At 51.0% G+C, this 14,564-nt stretch overlaps 5 non-coding genes and 2 pseudogenes across 5 annotated transcripts; all 7 read left to right on the top strand.

Annotated features, from left to right (window-relative positions):
- Window positions 1–638: 638 nt before the first annotated feature.
- Window positions 639–757, top strand: LOC143499938 (U5 spliceosomal RNA). Its single transcript, XR_013126474.1, has one exon. It is a non-coding gene; the product is annotated as a U5 spliceosomal RNA (small nuclear RNA).
- Window positions 758–920: 163 nt separating this feature from the next.
- Window positions 921–1,089, top strand: LOC143499915 (U2 spliceosomal RNA; annotated as a pseudogene).
- Window positions 1,090–3,027: 1,938 nt separating this feature from the next.
- LOC143499881 (U2 spliceosomal RNA) lies at window positions 3,028–3,222 on the top strand. Its single transcript, XR_013126456.1, has one exon. It is a non-coding gene; the product is annotated as a U2 spliceosomal RNA (small nuclear RNA).
- Window positions 3,223–3,876: 654 nt separating this feature from the next.
- Window positions 3,877–3,995, top strand: LOC143499937 (U5 spliceosomal RNA). Its single transcript, XR_013126473.1, has one exon. It is a non-coding gene; the product is annotated as a U5 spliceosomal RNA (small nuclear RNA).
- Window positions 3,996–4,158: 163 nt separating this feature from the next.
- LOC143499914 (U2 spliceosomal RNA) lies at window positions 4,159–4,327 on the top strand (annotated as a pseudogene).
- Window positions 4,328–6,265: 1,938 nt separating this feature from the next.
- Window positions 6,266–6,460, top strand: LOC143499880 (U2 spliceosomal RNA). Its single transcript, XR_013126455.1, has one exon. It is a non-coding gene; the product is annotated as a U2 spliceosomal RNA (small nuclear RNA).
- Window positions 6,461–7,118: 658 nt separating this feature from the next.
- Window positions 7,119–7,237, top strand: LOC143499936 (U5 spliceosomal RNA). The gene has a single exon (XR_013126472.1). It is a non-coding gene; the product is annotated as a U5 spliceosomal RNA (small nuclear RNA).
- The last annotated feature ends 7,327 nt before the right edge of the window (window positions 7,238–14,564 follow it).

Below are 14,564 nucleotides of genomic sequence, written 5' to 3'. Positions count from 1 at the left end.
AAGAGTTTGTTGCTGGTTGTATGGTATGATCAGCCTGTTTATTTTAATGAATTTGTAATATATGTGTGTGTGTGTGTGTGTGTGTGTGTGTGTGTGTGTATATATATATAATATTATATTATAAAACTTTATTTTTACATTTGTTGGTTGATTTGTCTGTCTGTCTCTGTCTGTCTGTCTGTGTGAATAAATAAAACAAAGCAGCCAAAAGCGCTCACTCCTTTAAAAAAAACCAGAATAAGTAAGAATGAAGGGGAGTGAGTGGTCTCTGTCTCTCTCACTGCCTTGTCAGCTGGTCACAAATGCAGTGCGAGCGGAGGCCACTCCCCTTTCGGCGGTTTGCAGTTTTCCCTCCGTTTTTGTTCTTTTTTTTTTTTTTTTTTTTTTTTTTTTTTTTTGAGATTGTTACTGTTTTTTCCCCTCCCTCTCTCTCTCTCTCTCTCTCTCTCTCTCTCTCTCTCTCTCTCTCTCTCTCTCTCTCCATTATAGCCTGCCAGCCCTGCCTGCCTGCCTGCCTGCCTGCCTGCCTGCCTGATGTTGCCAACAAGCCACAGCCCCGCAGGCTCCTCCCTTGTTACCGCGAACAAACGAGCTAGGCTTTAGGTTGGCGTAGCGGGACGCCTGAGCCTACATGGCTATAGCTCGGGTTTCTCTTCATTCACGCACAAATCTTTCGCCTTTTACTAAAGATTTCCGTGGAGGGGAACGTCAAAGAGTCAAATTGATTTTTTGGAGCGCTCTGCCTCCGGGCAGGGCCGCAACAATCTGTACAATGAGAATGTGTATAAACGTAGGGGTGGGCGTGGCACGAAGGGAAGGGTGAGCGTACGTACGGCTGGAAGGAAGGAAGGGCGCTGTCTCCGCGGAGGGGAGGCCTGTGCCGGCGAGGCCGGCGCCCAGGCCAGCGCCCATTTCAGGTTATCGCTTCTCGGCCTTTTGGCTAAGATCAAGTGTAGTATCGTTGATTTTAGATTTTATTCTAATCTTAACATTTTACTACAGCTTTTACCTGCCGTTTTTTATGCCTGCATTTTAACCTTCTCTGTTTTTTCTGTGTTTTTTAACAGGAGGAGTCTGGGCGGAACCTAATGAGCAATCGGTCTGGTGGCACTGCCCACCGACCACCGCTTGGGAACCGCCCAGCTCCTCCTCCTGTTTTTAGGCTCGTCTCGCCGGCTTGGAGGATCCCGGGTGGACTTCTGAACATTCCCCCGGTGACCAGTGGAGGAACTGCGGCTTCTCTCTGCTCCGGGCCTCCCGGCAGGGGTGGAGAGGATGGCCGATGGTGGGCCTGAGGCACCGGCGCTGGGTGGCGGCCAGCCAGCCGGGACCTCGGGGCTGACGGCAGCCTACCCGGCGGGGCCTGGCTTGGGAGCAGGGGGAGGCCTGCTCAATACGGCCAGGTTCCGCTGGGCTCCCAGTGGAGAGGGGCCCCCCTTCATTGAGAGGGTCCCCTTCATAAGGGAGGTGCTGCAAGAAGCTCTGGGGATCCCGGTTTGGGACTTGATCTGCGCTCAGCGCAATGGGCCCCAGGCCTATTTTGAGGTCACCTTCAACTCTGCCGAGGTTTACCAACGTGCCCTGGGGCGGAGGGATGAGCTGAAGGAACATCCCGTGGGTAAACATTTCGTGGTTGAGCCCCTGTGGGTGGAGGGCCGACGGCTAGTCACCACCCACGTGTTCAACCCGTATGTTCCCACGGAGCACATCCGCAGGTTCCTCCAGAATTACGGGGAGGTCCACCCGGGGGAGAAGTTTGTGCGGGACGAGCTGGGCGTCTGGAATGGCCGTCGCCAGTTTTTTATGACTTTTAAAGAAGACGGCCAGGGGGGTGTGGTACATCCTCCAGCCCTCTTCTCCTTGGGTTTTAACCGTGGATATTTGTTTTACAGGGGTCAGCCCGATCACTGCAGAGTGTGCCGGGAGTATGGACACAAGGAGGAGAGCTGCCCGGGCCGGAAGTGTCACAACTGTCTGGACCCGGGACATTTGGCCCGGGACTGCAAGGGCCCCCGGAGGTGCAGAAGATGCCGCGGTGAGGGACATCTGGAGCGCTCCTGCCCCAGCGCTGGCTTTTCCTATGCGTCGGCGGTGGCAGGGGGCAGGAGCAGGAAGACCACTGCGGCGCCCTCCGGGGAGGCCCCAACGGGACCCCCGGCCGGGTCTGGAACATCAACACCAGCAACTGCAGATGAGGGGATGACGGCAGAGACCGGCCGGGAAGACAACGCAGACGCAGTCCCGGGTGAAGAGGAGCATCCAGGGGAGGGGGAGGTAAGGAAAAAGCCTACTCACCTGTTGTGTGCTCCCCCTCCCCAGAGAGACGGGTCCAGACCGGCCGGGCAGCCAAAGAAGGCCACTCCCGGCACCTCCAAGAAGAGATCCAGGACAGGGCTGACCCCTCCCAAGGAGGAGGGGGGACGACGACGAAACAAGGAGAGGAAGTCCACCCCCCCAACCCCCCAGATCGAAGAGGCGGTGCCCAGGCCGTCACAGTCTTCGACACCGAAGAAGACAGTCTGGGAGAGCCTTGTTTGCATGGGAACGGTGGAGGAGGACCCCTTTCCACCGGAGATGACTACAGAGGGGGAGGAAGGCCCAGTGGAGGGAGGGGTTTCAACATCGAGAGAGGACAGCTTTGAGGATGCAGAAGGGGAAAGCTTGTCCCCCTTCCCGCCACCGGAGCCCCATACGCCCATAATGATGTCTCTGTTCCATCCGAAAGGGATAAATGCTGGGATACTGGCGAGAAAACAGGCACAGGGGTATTCTGACCGCGAGATTTACGCGGAAGCTAAAGCTAACATATTAAAAAGGAATACAGTAAAGGAGGTAAAAGGGAAATGGGTCTTTATGCCAAAACCGAAGTGATAGACTTTTATGTGTGTTCTTATGTGTTTTGAAAGTGGATAATGAAACATTGACTTTTTATGGAATGGTTGGTGTTTTATTGTATTAATGTATTTATGTTTGATTTTATGTGTATGTTTAACTGACCTGCTGATGTTTCATTGTATTAAAATGCTGAGTACTTCGAATAAAAAAAAAAAAAAAAAAAGAAAAAAAAAATCTGTTCTTATCAGTTTAATATCTGATACGTCCTCTATATGAGGACTTCATATTAAATGGATTTTTAGAACAGGGAGGCGAAACAGGGGCTTGCCCCGTTCGCCCCACGCATCGACCTGGTATTGCAGTACCTCCAGGAACGGTGCACCTTCCTAAACGTGTGGAAAAGAAAGAGTTTGTTGCTGGTTGTATGGTATGATCAGCCTGTTTATTTTAATGAATTTGTAATATATGTGTGTGTGTGTGTGTGTGTGTGTGTGTGTGTGTGTATATATATATAATATTATATTATAAAACTTTATTTTTACATTTGTTGGTTGATTTGTCTGTCTGTCTCTGTCTGTCTGTCTGTGTGAATAAATAAAACAAAGCAGCCAAAAGCGCTCACTCCTTTAAAAAAAACCAGAATAAGTAAGAATGAAGGGGAGTGAGTGGTCTCTGTCTCTCTCACTGCCTTGTCAGCTGGTCACAAATGCAGTGCGAGCGGAGGCCACTCCCCTTTCGGCGGTTTGCAGTTTTCCCTCCGTTTTTGTTCTTTTTTTTTTTTTTTTTTTTTTTTTTTTTTTTTGAGATTGTTACTGTTTTTTCCCCTCCCCTCTCTCTCTCTCTCTCTCTCTCTCTCTCTCTCTCTCTCTCTCTCTCTCTCTCTCCATTATAGCCTGCCAGCCCTGCCTGCCTGCCTGCCTGCCTGCCTGCCTGCCTGATGTTGCCAACAAGCCACAGCCCCGCAGGCTCCTCCCTTGTTACCGCGAACAAACGAGCTAGGCTTTAGGTTGGCGTAGCGGGACGCCTGAGCCTACATGGCTATAGCTCGGGTTTCTCTTCATTCACGCACAAATCTTTCGCCTTTTACTAAAGATTTCCGTGGAGGGGAACGTCAAAGAGTCAAATTGATTTTTTGGAGCGCTCTGCCTCCGGGCAGGGCCGCAACAATCTGTACAATGAGAATGTGTATAAACGTAGGGGTGGGCGTGGCACGAAGGGAAGGGTGAGCGTACGTACGGCTGGAAGGAAGGAAGGGCGCTGTCTCCGCGGAGGGGAGGCCTGTGCCGGCGAGGCCGGCGCCCAGGCCAGCGCCCATTTCAGGTTATCGCTTCTCGGCCTTTTGGCTAAGATCAAGTGTAGTATCGTTGATTTTAGATTTTATTCTAATCTTAACATTTTACTACAGCTTTTACCTGCCGTTTTTTATGCCTGCATTTTAACCTTCTCTGTTTTTTCTGTGTTTTTTAACAGGAGGAGTCTGGGCGGAACCTAATGAGCAATCGGTCTGGTGGCACTGCCCACCGACCACCGCTTGGGAACCGCCCAGCTCCTCCTCCTGTTTTTAGGCTCGTCTCGCCGGCTTGGAGGATCCCGGGTGGACTTCTGAACATTCCCCCGGTGACCAGTGGAGGAACTGCGGCTTCTCTCTGCTCCGGGCCTCCCGGCAGGGGTGGAGAGGATGGCCGATGGTGGGCCTGAGGCACCGGCGCTGGGTGGCGGCCAGCCAGCCGGGACCTCGGGGCTGACGGCAGCCTACCCGGCGGGGCCTGGCTTGGGAGCAGGGGGAGGCCTGCTCAATACGGCCAGGTTCCGCTGGGCTCCCAGTGGAGAGGGGCCCCCCTTCATTGAGAGGGTCCCCTTCATAAGGGAGGTGCTGCAAGAAGCTCTGGGGATCCCGGTTTGGGACTTGATCTGCGCTCAGCGCAATGGGCCCCAGGCCTATTTTGAGGTCACCTTCAACTCTGCCGAGGTTTACCAACGTGCCCTGGGGCGGAGGGATGAGCTGAAGGAACATCCCGTGGGTAAACATTTCATGGTTGAGCCCCTGTGGGTGGAGGGCCGACGGCTAGTCACCACCCACGTGTTCAACCCGTATGTTCCCACGGAGCACATCCGCAGGTTCCTCCAGAATTACGGGGAGGTCCACCCGGGGGAGAAGTTTGTGCGGGACGAGCTGGGCGTCTGGAATGGCCGTCGCCAGTTTTTTATGACTTTTAAAGAAGACGGCCAGGGGGGTGTGGTACATCCTCCAGCCCTCTTCTCCTTGGGTTTTAACCGTGGATATTTGTTTTACAGGGGTCAGCCCGATCACTGCAGAGTGTGCCGGGAGTATGGACACAAGGAGGAGAGCTGCCCGGGCCGGAAGTGTCACAACTGTCTGGACCCGGGACATTTGGCCCGGGACTGCAAGGGCCCCCGGAGGTGCAGAAGATGCCGCGGTGAGGGACATCTGGAGCGCTCCTGCCCCAGCGCTGGCTTTTCCTATGCGTCGGCGGTGGCAGGGGGCAGGAGCAGGAAGACCACTGCGGCGCCCTCCGGGGAGGCCCCAACGGGACCCCCGGCCGGGTCTGGAACATCAACACCAGCAACTGCAGATGAGGGGATGACGGCAGAGACCGGCCGGGAAGACAACGCAGACGCAGTCCCGGGTGAAGAGGAGCATCCAGGGGAGGGGGAGGTAAGGAAAAAGCCTACTCACCTGTTGTGTGCTCCCCCTCCCCAGAGAGACGGGTCCAGACCGGCCGGGCAGCCAAAGAAGGCCACTCCCGGCACCTCCAAGAAGAGATCCAGGACAGGGCTGACCCCTCCCAAGGAGGAGGGGGGACGACGACGAAACAAGGAGAGGAAGTCCACCCCCCCAACCCCCCAGATCGAAGAGGCGGTGCCCAGGCCGTCACAGTCTTCGACACCGAAGAAGACAGTCTGGGAGAGCCTTGTTTGCATGGGAACGGTGGAGGAGGACCCCTTTCCACCGGAGATGACTACAGAGGGGGAGGAAGGCCCAGTGGAGGGAGGGGTTTCAACATCGAGAGAGGACAGCTTTGAGGATGCAGAAGGGGAAAGCTTGTCCCCCTTCCCGCCACCGGAGCCCCATACGCCCATAATGATGTCTCTGTTCCATCCGAAAGGGATAAATGCTGGGATACTGGCGAGAAAACAGGCACAGGGGTATTCTGACCGCGAGATTTACGCGGAAGCTAAAGCTAACATATTAAAAAGGAATACAGTAAAGGAGGTAAAAGGGAAATGGGTCTTTATGCCAAAACCGAAGTGATAGACTTTTATGTGTGTTCTTATGTGTTTTGAAAGTGGATAATGAAACATTGACTTTTTATGGAATGGTTGGTGTTTTATTGTATTAATGTATTTATGTTTGATTTTATGTGTATGTTTAACTGACCTGCTGATGTTTCATTGTATTAAAATGCTGAGTACTTCGAATAAAAAAAAAAAAAAAAAAAGAAAAAAAAAATCTGTTCTTATCAGTTTAATATCTGATACGTCCTCTATATGAGGACTTCATATTAAATGGATTTTTAGAACAGGGAGGCGAAACAGGGGCTTGCCCCGTTCGCCCCACGCATCGACCTGGTATTGCAGTACCTCCAGGAACGGTGCACCTTCCTAAACGTGTGGAAAAGAAAGAGTTTGTTGCTGGTTGTATGGTATGATCAGCCTGTTTATTTTAATGAATTTGTAATATATGTGTGTGTGTGTGTGTGTGTGTGTGTGTGTGTGTGTATATATATATAATATTATATTATAAAACTTTATTTTTACATTTGTTGGTTGATTTGTCTGTCTGTCTCTGTCTGTCTGTCTGTGTGAATAAATAAAACAAAGCAGCCAAAAGCGCTCACTCCTTTAAAAAAAACCAGAATAAGTAAGAATGAAGGGGAGTGAGTGGTCTCTGTCTCTCTCACTGCCTTGTCAGCTGGTCACAAATGCAGTGCGAGCGGAGGCCACTCCCCTTTCGGCGGTTTGCAGTTTTCCCTCCGTTTTTGTTCTTTTTTTTTTTTTTTTTTTTTTTTTTTTTTTTTGAGATTGTTACTGTTTTTTCCCCTCCCCTCTCTCTCTCTCTCTCTCTCTCTCTCTCTCTCTCTCTCTCTCTCTCTCTCTCTCTCTCCATTATAGCCTGCCAGCCCTGCCTGCCTGCCTGCCTGCCTGCCTGCCTGCCTGATGTTGCCAACAAGCCACAGCCCCGCAGGCTCCTCCCTTGTTACCGCGAACAAACGAGCTAGGCTTTAGGTTGGCGTAGCGGGACGCCTGAGCCTACATGGCTATAGCTCGGGTTTCTCTTCATTCACGCACAAATCTTTCGCCTTTTACTAAAGATTTCCGTGGAGGGGAACGTCAAAGAGTCAAATTGATTTTTTGGAGCGCTCTGCCTCCGGGCAGGGCCGCAACAATCTGTACAATGAGAATGTGTATAAACGTAGGGGTGGGCGTGGCACGAAGGGAAGGGTGAGCGTACGTACGGCTGGAAGGAAGGAAGGAAGGAAGGGCGCTGTCTCCGCGGAGGGGAGGCCTGTGCCGGCGAGGCCGGCGCCCAGGCCAGCGCCCATTTCAGGTTATCGCTTCTCGGCCTTTTGGCTAAGATCAAGGGGCGGAGACAGCGATCGACCCTTTGGGGTTTGAGAGCCTTCCTACGGATTGCTCTAGGAACCCAGAGGGCATTAAAAAATTTTTTCTATGGTAAAAGTTGATGATTGTGATTTAATTTGTGGAAAGTTTTCTAAATTTGCAGGTTGTTGCGGTTTGGATTATTGGTGAATTAAGGTAAGTCTTGTTTTTTTGTATTTATTGTGTCTTTTGTACTTGTAAAGCTTTTAGGATCTTAGGATTTTATAGTTTTAGGATCTTAGAGGTTTTTACAAGTGGTCTTTTTTAGAGAGTTAAGTAATCTGTAGGTGCCTCCATCATGTCGGCCGCTCGGCCAGGCATGAGGAGGCACCACAGTGTGCGTTTTTATTTCAAGTCAGATAATGAAGGGAAACTGTTGTACATGTCGCGTTTAGACTTTTCTAGGAAATTGATACAAAAGGTTTTGGGTTTCAGACCAGAAATGTTAAATTGCATTATAGCTCTGCCTCAGAATAAGGGTTTCGATGTAAGCTTTGGGTCACAGACATTGTTGAACAGGTTTTGGACAAAGTATGAGGAAATGGAAAAGCACTTTGAGATGTTTATGTTGGAAAGGTTGACAGATTACACAAGAAAGGTAGTCATTGTTAAAATGTTTAATGAGACTGTATGTGGGGAAGATATCTGTGCATGGCTAAGAAGGTTTTGCAATGTAGCAGGGCCACCTATGAAAGTTTTGGACGAGGATCGTATTTGGAACTGCACCTGGAGAGTCCCGATAAGGCAGTGGGAGGACGCTAACGGCTATATGGGCCTGAAGCATTTACCACAAATGATAGTGTTGGGGGAAAATAGGGGCTACATTCACTACCAGGGAATGCCCAAGACGTGCCGCAAGTGTGGGGATATGGGACATCTGGCCGAAGCCTGCTCTCAGGTAGTATGTGGGAAATGTAGGGAGATAGGGCACAAATATATTGAGTGTACTAATACCAGAAAATGTAACCTCTGTGGGGAGAGTGACCACCTCTTCAGAAATTGTCCCTCTTCCTTTGCAAATAAATTAAAGAAGGCGGAGAGAGAAAATAAAACTGAAGACAAGATGGCCGAAAACAAAATGGCCGAAATACAGCATGGTCCGGAGGGAAGTGAAGGAGAAGGAGAAGAAGGGGCGGGGCTAGAGGTTTTGGAGGGAAATAACGTTCCCCAACCTCATGAAGTGACCACTCTGGAAGCTAGGGGGAGCTCACTCCCCAAGCAGCCAGAGAAGAGTCAGGGAGAGGAAAGGGTGGAGGAACAAAATAGAGAAGTAGAAGTGGAAATTGAGGAGGAGGACAGTTCACCTTCATGGCAATCTGGGTTTGAGGTAAGTATGCCGGGGCTGGGGAGTGAGCTAGATACCTCACTCCCAAGCGCACAAGTGGGGAAAAGACCGGCGGAGTCCCCTTTGATGATGGAGGAAAAGAAACAGCGGGCCACAGCAGACGAGGATACCCCTCCTTCAGAGAGGTCTGACCCCTGCTGGCCGGGTGGTTCACCGAACGAGGTATCGTTTTTACACTTACCGCCAAGAGGGAGAGCGTCGACTCCTGACCGATCAGAGACAGAAAATATCCCAGTCCTGGACTTCTTTCACCCTGGCAGGAGAAAAATGGAAGTGGTTTTAGGAATCGATGTAGACTAGTTTTAATGGATTTTATTGTGTTAAGACCTGCAAGAGATAATGCAAATTTCAATGTGTTTTAACTGTGTACAAAATGACCCCCTGTTTTAAACCCCCCCTTGTGGTTTTACTTCTCCTTTACTGCTCCATGTCTATCACAATCTCTACTCTAAATGTGAGAAGTGTGAAGACATCTGTGAGAGCACAGAACATATTGTCCTTTTTAGAAAACACATCTTCAGATGTGTTTTTATTACAGGAGTGTGCAATCCCCTTCATGAACTCATACAGAGAGTGGGAGCAGAAATGGACTGCGGGTCCCTCTCTCTGGAGTGGATCACACTACAACAGATCGGATGGAGTGGCGGTTCTAATAAAAAGCCCTAACATTCAGGTGAAGGACTGCACCGTGGTGAGGGATGGGCGGGCCTTACTGACTCATTTGACTGTTTTAGGGCGTGACTTAAAGGTCTTAAATGTGTATGGTTTTAACGATAAAAATGAGAGGTGTGAACTATGGGAGGACCTGCAGCCTCACTTATTGGGAAAAACCCCGGTAATAGTGGGTGGGGACTTTAACTGTGTTTTATCTCAAAAGGATAGAAAGAATGTAAGGGAAAATTTTAAAGTTGATAAATCTTCTAAGGTTTTACATGGGTTACTGACTGATTTTAATTTAGAAGACTGTTTTAGAAAAGTGCATCCGAAGGAGGAGGGGTTCACCTGGTTTAGTGGTGATGGCACCCGAGCCTCCCGTATTGATTTTCTTTTTACTAGAGAATGCCCGCCCAAGGATGCTACATTAACTCCTTTGTTTTTCTCAGATCACCTCATGCTATCCTGCTCACTGTTTCTCCCCACTGGTGTGACGGCAGGGGGAGGGATCTGGAGGCTGAACTGCTCCCTATTGGAGGATGAAAGTATTGTAGCAAGATACAGGGAGCAGTACAGCCTTTGGCAGACTCTCCAAGACTCATACGACTCACGGGCACTTTGGTGGGAATCAGTGAAATGTAGGACCAAGACATATTTTAAAAGGGAAGGGTTTTTAAAGAAAAAACGCCAGAGGAGGAAAATGAAGGGTTTACAAAAGAGGCTGCAGAGGTATTTTGAGCTACGCAACCGGGGTTTTGACTTTAATGAAGAAATAAAAGAGGTTAAAAATGAAATGGAGGCCCTGGCGAACGCAATAAGCAGGGGGATAATGATCAGGTGCCGGGAACAAGAGATGGAGGAAGGGGAAAAATGTACGAGGTATTTTTTTAAGAAAATAATGTGTAAAGGGGGAGGGATGTCTATGTTGAAAGAGGGAGACAGAGAGGAGGTAACGGATAGGGGCATTTTAAATATGGTAGGGGATTTTTATGAAGAGTTGTATGGGAGCAAGGACACAGATGAACAAACAATGGGGGAAGTCCTGGGGTTTTTAGACAGGCAAGTGAAAGACCCAGACGTTTTAGTAAAAGATTTTACAGCGGAAGAGGTGACTCACAGTTTCAAACATTTTAAAAGGGGGAAGTCACCAGGGGAGGATGGGTTGCCAATGGAATTTTATGAAGTTTTCTGGGACATTTTAGTACAGGACATTTTAGAGGTTTTTAAGGAATTTGAACATACACAGAGACTACCGGACAGTTTTAGGTCAGGGACAGTGACACTTTTACACAAAAAAGGGGACAAGACAGATTTGAAAAATTGGAGACCCATAACGTTACTGAACATGGACTGTAAAATCTTTAGCAAACTTTTAGCAGACAGGATGACTACGGTTTTAGACAACGTAATCCACCCAGATCAAGTTTGTGCAGTGCCAGGAAGGAGGATCACAGACAACCTAATACTGATCCGGGACTCCATTTGTTATGCGAGAGACAGAAACATTCGATTATTGCTGTTAAATTTAGATTTTGAGAAAGCTTTTGATCGGGTCTCGCACCAGTACTTGTTCCAAGTACTGCAAAAGATGGGGTTCCCAGGGAGGTTTTTAGAATGGGTGGGACTGCTGTATAAAGACATTACTAGCAAAATTCTAGTAAATGGGCATTTGTCAAAAGCGATTAATATTCGCTCTGGGGTCCGGCAGGGTTGTCCGTTATCCCCGCTCTTGTTTGTGACAAGCATAGAGCCACTTGCACAAATCTTGAGAAGGGACATATGGATCAGTGGATTAAAACTACCTGGGGGACAGACGGCAACATGTAGTTTGTACATGGACGACGTGACCATTTTATGCACTGACATCTTATCAGCACAACGGACTCTGGACCTGACGGACTGGTTTGGCCGCGCCTCAGGGGCAAAGTTGAACAGAACCAAGTCAGAGGCGCAGGCCTTCGGTCCATGGACGGGAGAGAGGATGGGGTTAGAAGTTGATTTTAAAGAGACTGACATAAAGATTTTAGGTTTGAAATTTGACAAGACAGGACGGGGGAAAGGAAATTGGGGGCCGACACTAGGGAAAGTACGGCAGAGATTAGGCCTGTGGGGACTGCGCAATCTGACCCTAGAAGGGAAGATTTTAATAATCAAGGCAGTCATTTACCCATTGCTTTTATTGTTATGCTCTGTTTTTTACCCTCCAAGATCCTTTTTACTAGGCCTGGACCGAGCGATGTTTTACTTCCTGTGGGGGTCTAAGTGGGAGAGGTTGCGAAGAGACGTAGTGAAGAAGAGACCAGAAAATGGGGGGAAAGGTCTCCCGGACCCCCACCTGTTTTTAGGTAGCAAATACACAGCGACGTACTTTAAGTACGCAATAGCCTCATCTGGCTCAAGAACGACTGCCATGGTACGGTTTTGGATGGGGTCCTATTTAAGAAAGCTAGGGGTTTTTAAACAAGATTCAAAAACACCTATCTCTTTTAAAATGCCGCACGAATATGATTTTATTAGGAAATTTTTAGTCAAATACGATTTGGAAAAATGTGGGTTAATTAACCTAGTAAATGCAAAGAACTTGGTTTCTCTCGTCCAGGACCAGGAAGAGGTGAGCGGCGTGACGGGGCTGACAAGGGAGGAGGCGCGCAGGGTGTGGAGGAACGTGGCTCATCCGGCCCTGCAGAACCGGCACAAAGACCTCTCCTGGATGGTGGCCCATGAGATCCTTCCGGTCCGGGCGGTGATGCACTCCCGGGGCATGGGAGCAACGGCGGTGTGCCCTCGGCCTGGCTGCGGCCAGCCAGAGACCGTGAGGCACTTGCTCTGGGAGTGCAGCGTGGCAAGGGACCTGTGGGCCGCGATCGGCCCCCTGAAATGCCCGAGCCTACCAGCAGGGGAGGTCCACCCACTAGAGTACCGACAAGCGGTGCTCGGGGTGGGCCAGGGCCTAAATCAGTTGCCAGCAAAAGACTTTGTGACGCTCTGGTCCACCCTAAACAGTGTGACGGCCGCCTTGTGGACCTCCCGCAACCTGCTGGTGGGGAAGCACGTTACGGTGCCCCTCCACGCCCTCATGAAGCTGGCAACTGTAACATCGCTGCAGGTGGCACCGGACGCTGATATTCGGAGGAGGGGGCCGAGGCCACACGCAGGGGGGTCCCTGCCACCACCAGCCCGGGCTCCCGCCGACGTTCCCTGAGGGCATGGTTTGCCTGAGAGAGGACAGTGGGCAATGGGAGGGATCTCCGCTGGAGACGCACAGGAGGGGTCCAGCCGGCGGGTCGGTAGGGGTGGGGCCTCCCACCCGCCCTCTCCGGCCCTGCCTCGGCCCTGTCTCTGCCCCACCCCCTGGGCGAGGGCAACAGTTCTTTGTTGTAGGTTTTTAGACAATAAATGTTGAATTTGGATATATAATGCATTAAAAAAAACCCTTTTAAAATTTTAGTGATTACAACCTTTTAGGGAAATGTATTTGTGGTTTTTTAAGAGAAATAATGTTTTGACTGATGTTTTATTGACCTGTCTTACCTTTTACAGTTTTAGGGGATGTGAGGTGATCTATGCATTTTAAAAAGCTGTATTTATTGTGTACACAGTTTCAATAAAAACATGTCAAATCAAAAAATCTGTTCTTATCAGATTTTATGCTTTACATGTTTAATACCTGTGGATTTTAATGCTGTTTTACTAATTGTGTTTTTCTGCTTGTGTTTTAACAGGAGGAGTCTGGGCGGAACCTAATGAGCAATTGGTCTGGTGGCATTGCCCACCGACCACCGCTTGGGAACCGCCCAGTTCCTCCTCCTGTTTTTAGGCTCATCTCGCCGGCTTCAAGGATCCCGGGTGGACTTCTGAACATTCCCCCGGTGATCGGCGGAGGAACTGCGGGCTCTCTCTGCTCCGGGTCTCTCGGCAGAGTAGAGGAGGATGGCCGAGGGGGGGCCTGAGGGACCGGGGCTGGGCGACGGTCAGCCGGTCGGGGCCTCGGGGTCGACGGCAGCCTTCTCGGAGGGACCTGGCTGGGGAGCAGGCGGAGGCCTGCTCAACACGGCCAGGTTCCGCTGGGTTCCTGGGGAGGAGGGGATGCCTTTCGTGGAGAGGATCCCCTTCATCCGGGAGGTGCTGCTGGACGCCCTGGGGACCACGACTGGAGATCTGATCTGTGCCCAGCGCAACGGGCCCCTGGCCTACTTTGAGGTCACCTTCTCCTCTGCTGAGGTGTACCAGCGTGTCCTGGAGCGGAGGGATGAGCTGAAGGGACATCCCGTGGGGAGGCATTTCGTGGTTGAGCCTCTGTGGGTGGAAGGCCGATGTCTGGTCACCACTCACATGTTCAACCCGTATGTCCCCACGGAGCAAATCCGCAGGTTCCTCCAGGCCTACGGGGAGGTCCACCCGGGGGAGAAGTACGTGCGGGACGAGCTCGGGGTGTGGAACGGGCGCCGCCAGTTTATGGTGACCTTTAAAACGGACGGTAAGGGGGGGCTTTTGCATCCACCAGCTCTCTTCTCCTTGACTAAGAACAATGGTTATCTGTTCTACAGGGGTCAGCCGTCATACTGTCGGGGGTGCCAGGTTCATGGACACAAAATGGAGGACTGCCCGGACTTGAAGTGCTTTAAGTGCCTGGACCCGGGACATATGGCCCGGGACTGCAGAGGCCCCCAGAGGTGTAGGCAGTGCCGCGGCGAGGGACATGTGGAGCGCTCCTGCCCTCAGAGAGGAATATCCTATGCAACAGCGGTGATTGAGGGTAGGGGCAAAGAGGCCGCCGCGGCACCCACCGGGGGGACCCCGGCCGGGCCGCAGCCACCGAGGGAACAAGAGGCGGCTCCGGCACCTTCCAGAGGGGCCCCGGTTGGACCACAGCCGCCAAGAGAACAGGAGGATGCTGCTGGGCCATCCGGAGGGGCCCCGGTCGGGCCACGACCAGCGAAGGGACGGAAGAAGAGAAGGGCAAAGAAAACTGCAGTCCCGGGTGAAGAGGAACAGCGTGTGGAGGGGGAGGTAAGAATACCACCGAGAACCACTCATTTGTTGTGTGCTCCCCCTCCCCAGAGAGAAAGGTCCAGGCCGACCGGGCAGTCCGGGACAGCTCCCCCTG

The sequence above is a fragment of the Brachyhypopomus gauderio genome, unplaced genomic scaffold, assembly GCF_052324685.1.
Source record: "Brachyhypopomus gauderio isolate BG-103 unplaced genomic scaffold, BGAUD_0.2 sc136, whole genome shotgun sequence".
NCBI classification, from domain to species: domain Eukaryota; kingdom Metazoa; phylum Chordata; class Actinopteri; order Gymnotiformes; family Hypopomidae; genus Brachyhypopomus; species Brachyhypopomus gauderio.
The sequence above is the reverse complement of the archived record's forward strand: the minus strand, read 5'-3'. Positions and strand labels throughout refer to the sequence as shown.